The sequence below is a fragment of the Erythranthe guttata genome, chromosome 3 (genome assembly GCF_056151865.1).
Source record: "Erythranthe guttata isolate IM_541 chromosome 3, IM_541, whole genome shotgun sequence".
Taxonomy (NCBI): Eukaryota; Viridiplantae; Streptophyta; class Magnoliopsida; order Lamiales; family Phrymaceae; genus Erythranthe; species Erythranthe guttata.
Genome location: NC_142535.1, coordinates 3,641,286 through 3,646,421, shown reverse-complemented (window position 1 = coordinate 3,646,421; position 5,136 = coordinate 3,641,286). Strand labels below are relative to the sequence as shown.

The window sequence follows — 5,136 nt, the reverse complement described above, 5'->3', positions numbered from 1 at the left end:
GATGAGATAAAACCTTTTAATAAAATCCCTCATTCTTAATATAATTAAGAATTATTTCAAGCTATAAAGAAAAACCAATTTGTTGAATTTTTCTTTCCTTCTGTCAACGGTTGAATTATGTGTAGCCCTTTACTGTAGTGCAGTAAGCCGTGTTAGCGGGGAGTGCTATGGGCATTCTTTGAACCGTTTGAGCCTTTCAAGCATAAGTTTAACATATTTTTCCCTAAAACCTTGATTGTGTATTGGAAAAACGTTGTTCCTTATTTTTACATATTAAAGTAGGTAGATGAGTTGGAGGATTTGTTGAAAATTATCCCTTGAATTATAGTTGAAAATTTGTTTGCGTTCTTCTTCTTCTGAACAAAAAAATAAAATAAAATAAAATAGAATAAAAAAGAAGAAGAAGACGAAGAAGAAGAGAACTAGAAGACAAAAAGAAGACATGAGCAAAAGAAAATTCGAAGAAAATAAAACTCGAACCATATGTTTCAAGAGCAAAAGTGGAGACTTTTCAACTCTTGAGAATCGAGTAATCTTTAAATCTGTGCAAAAACTCCTCGATTCAAGAAAAGTGTGTAAAATCCCTTCAGCGCAATTCAATATTCAAGAATGGTTAGATCGAAAAGGAGAAGACTAGTCACTTATACCCATAATTCTTACCTTGCACCTAATAGCACAAAAATTGAAAGCCAAAAAGTCCCAATGATCACAATATCTCAATTACTCAATATTAGCATAGTAGAGGAATTTGATGATGAATCTCTAGAGTCGAATATTATTATGTAAGTATAAATTTTCTCCATTTTTAGTTTACAAATATTGGATGCTTGTAGCGCTAACATGATTTTTGGTTCTTGGCAATCGTAGTCAAATAAGTGTCTCTGAATTGCGAGCTTGTAATTTTTTTAGAATCGTTATGACAATTGCAAGTTCTGAAAATGCGAAAGTTGGCCATTAATCGATGTTATGAGATGCATTAGTTCAATTTGTTGTTTTGCAAGTTGTTAGTCTTTGTTTGAGAACAAGCAAAAGTTCAAATTTGGGGGTATTTTGAGTGTAGATTTTACACTCAATACGTTTACCTTACATGGACTTTTTTGTTTGTATTTAACTGTATTTGTGCTTGAATAGGTTGATTTTGTGTTTTATAGGTGAAAAACGAGAATGAGGTGTGCATGAAGGAACATTGATCGAAAAAAAATTTGTTGCAAATAACAAAATAAAATCAAATTCGTTGAAGCAATCTCGCAACATCTTTGGCGGTGTCAAGAATTTCGAGCATATCTCTCTCATCCGAACTCCAAAAGGGAGGACTCGTTCGTATACCTAAAGATAGAAACGAATCTGCTCACAAAAAATGCAATTTGCTAGATTAGATTTATTCCGCTTTAAATGAATCTAATCAAAACATATTAATAAAATTAAAAGGATAAATAGCACTTAAACCCCATGTGGTTACAAGCTTTTGCATATGACCCCCTTGTGCTCGTAATATCAGCACATAACCCCCTTGTAGTTTATGGGTAGCTTCCATTAGTTTTTCCGTCAAACATAGCCGCATGTGTCAAACATCAAGGGGGTCATCTGCAAAAATGAAAGGAAAAATGAAAGAAAAAGGGGTCATCTACAAAAAAAAAAAATTGACGTTTGACACATGCGGTTAAGTTTGACGGAAAAACTAACGGCAGCTACCCACCCCCATCAACCATGTGCTGATATTACAAGTACAAGAGGGTCATCTGCAAAAGCTTGTAACCACATGGGGTTAAGTGATATTTACTTAAATTAAAACCGGCTAATTTAGATCTTCTAGCTAAATTTGATTTGTTTCAAATTTGTTTCGCTGAAGGAACTCTCAAGACTTAGGAATATATGTTGGTGTTAAGGCGTCCCCCAACATCGTCTTTAAGACGTATTAATATAATGAAATAGATAATAAGATAGTATGATTAGAGTACGATACTGCAAGCTCTAGTAAACTTTAGTTACACGTGTATCCACTTCTGGAGTTTTAATCATTCGAAACAATCTATCCCCCCTTTTATAGGTCTGAAGTAAAACTGTGGTGGACTGAACTGCAATATCTTAACATTTTGAGGACTAAACTGAAATGTTTGAAAAGTTGAAGGACTAAGCTTGGAATTCCCAGAATTTGAAAATATAGCACGTTAGAATTTTAACAAGAAAACCCAAACACTAGAAAATATTTATAATCGAGGTATATACCAAATAATTAAAAGTGTGTGTAAAATCTAAATTTACACTTTAGATGCAATATTTATGTTTCCAGATGCAACTTTATGAAAAAAAATAAAACACTTTCAAAAGTGTACCTTTAATTGGAGTTGTCAAAATTAAATCAGCCAAAATTCGACAAGTATTTTTTATTAGCATTCAATATTTATTATTAGGCCACTCAAAATCACATACATCAAAATATAGGCCTACATATTTAATTGGATATCTAGGATTGTAAGTGTTCACATAATAAAAAAATTGCAATTATAGATTAAGCAATTAAACACGGATCACCTTTAAAATAAAATATCTCAATTATGATCATACTCATTATCGCAAATAGAGGTTACTACTAGTACCCGATATTTCTCCATTTAATTTTCCTTTTTACTAATATCTCGTGATATACGAAAAAGTATTTTTAAATTTGTGAACAGAGAAAAAGTTAGATGAACACAATAAAACCGTGTCATATATATACATATATATATATATATATATATATATATATATATATATATATATATATATATATATATATATATATATATATATATATATATATATATATTTAACTTAAACCATGTAAAGAGATAAATAGAGTTAACTACTACCCAATATTCGCTATTTCTCACAATAATTTTTTTGTTTTAACAAGTAAAACAATAAAATTAAAAACAGAAATTAATAACTTTCGCTAGAAGGAATGGTCAAACCTCCGACCTTGTGGTTAACCGCCATATGCTCTAACCAACTAAGCTACTCCAGCTATAACTTTGACTAGAAGGAGGAGTCGAATCTTCTTCAATTTAATTTACCTTTTTACCAAAAACAGTGTCTCGTGATATACGGAAAAGTATATTTAAGTTTGTGAAGAGAGAAAAAGTTAGATGACCACAATAAAAACGTGTCATATTTTATTTTTTAATTTAAACCATGTAAAGAGATATATAGAGGTGACTACTAGTTTTTATTTTTAATAAGTAAAACATAAAATTAGAAACAAACTTTCGCTAGAAGGAGGTTAACAGCCACACTACTAGTTAGTATCCGCTATTTCTCAGTTTAATTTTTATTTTTAATAAGTAAAACATAAAATTAGAAAGAAACTTTCGCTACAAGGAGGGGTCCCTCCGACCTTGTAGTTAACAGCCACACGCTCTAACCAACTGAGCTATTCCAGCTATAACTTTCACTTAAAGGAGGGGTCGAACCTTCTTCAATTTAATTTTCCTTTTTACCAAAAACAATATGTCATGATATACGAACAAGTATTTTTAAATTTGTGAAAGAGAGAAAAAGTTAGATAACCACAATAAAACCGTGTCATATTTTTTTTTTTAAATTTAAACCATGTAAAGAGATAAAAAGAGGTAACTACTACCTAGTATCTGCAATTTCTCAGTTTAGTTTTTATTTTTAATAAGTAAAACATAAAATTAGAAACAAACTTTCGCTAGAATGAGGGGATAACAGCCACACTACTACCTAGTATCCGCAATTTCTCAGTTTAGTTTTTATTTTTAATAAGTAAAACATAAAATTAGAAACAAACTTTCGCTAGAAGGAGGGGTCGAATCTCCGACCTTGTGGTTAACAGCCACACGCTCTAACCAACTGAGCTACTCCAGCTATAACTCTCACTAGAAGGAAGGGTCGAACCTTTTTCAATTTAATTTTCCTTTTTACCAAAAACAATGTCTCGTGGTATACGAAAAAGTATTTTTAAATTAGTGAATGAGAGAAAAAGTTAGACGCTACTTCTCAATTTAATTCCACACTACTAGCTAGTATCCCCTATTTCTCAGTTTAATTTTTATTTTTAATAAGTAAAAGATAAGATTAGAAACAGACTTTCGCTAGAAGAAGGGGTCGAACCTCCGACCTTGTGGTTAACAGCCACACGCTCTAATCAACTGAGTTATCCAACTATAAATTTCACTAAAGGAGGGGTTGAGCCGTCTTCAATGTAGTTTTCCTTTTTACCAAAAACAATGTCTCGTGATATACAAAAAAAGTATTTTTAGTGAAATAGAGAAAAAGTTAGATGACCACAATAAAACCGTGTCATGTTTTTTTTTAAATTTAAACCATGTAAAGAGATAAATAGAGGTAACTACTATCTAGTAACCACTATTTCGTAGTTTATTTTTTATTTTTAATAAGGAAAACATAAAATTAGAAACTAACTTTCGTTAGAAGGAGGGGTTAACAGCCACACTAATACCTAGTATCCGCAATTTCTCAGTTTAGTTTTTATTTTTAATAAGTAAAACATAAAATTAGAAACAAACTTTCGCTAGGAGGGGTCGAGAGGGGTTAAGAGCCACACTAATACCTAGTATCCGCAATTTCTCAGTTTAGTTTTTATTTTTAATAAGTAAAAAAAAAAATTAGAAACAAACTTTCGCCAGAAGGAGGGGTCGAACCTCTGGCATTGTGGTTAACAGCCACACGCTCTAACCAACTGAGCTATTCCTGCCATAACTTTCATTGGAAGGAAGGGGTCCAACCTTCTTCAATTTAATTCTTCTTTTTACCAAAAACAATGTCTCGTGGCATACGAAAAAGTATTTTTAAATTAGTGAAAGAGAGAAAAAGTTAGACGCTACTTCTCTGTTTAATTTCACACTACTAGCTAGTATCCGCTATTTCTCAGTTTAATTTTTATTTTTAATAAGTAAAAGATAAGATTAGAAACAGAATTTCGCTAGAAAGAGGGGTCGAACCTCCGACCTTGTGGTTAACAACCACACGCTCTAAACAACTGAGCTATTTCAGCTATAACTTTCACTAGAAGGAGGGGTCGAACCTTCTTCAATTTAATTTTCCTCTTTACCAAAAACAATGTCTCGTGATATACAAAAATGTATTTTTAAATGGCGGCGGATATATGCA

At 31.6% G+C, this 5,136-nt stretch overlaps 2 non-coding genes across 2 annotated transcripts; both read right to left on the bottom strand.

Annotated features, from left to right (window-relative positions):
- Positions 1-3,796: 3,796 nt before the first annotated feature.
- TRNAN-GUU (transfer RNA asparagine (anticodon GUU)) lies at positions 3,797-3,870 on the bottom strand. The gene has a single exon. It is a non-coding gene; the product is annotated as a tRNA-Asn (tRNA).
- A 776-nt stretch (positions 3,871-4,646) lies between these two features.
- TRNAN-GUU (transfer RNA asparagine (anticodon GUU)) lies at positions 4,647-4,720 on the bottom strand. Its single transcript has one exon. It is a non-coding gene; the product is annotated as a tRNA-Asn (tRNA).
- Between the last annotated feature and the right edge of the window lie 416 nt (positions 4,721-5,136).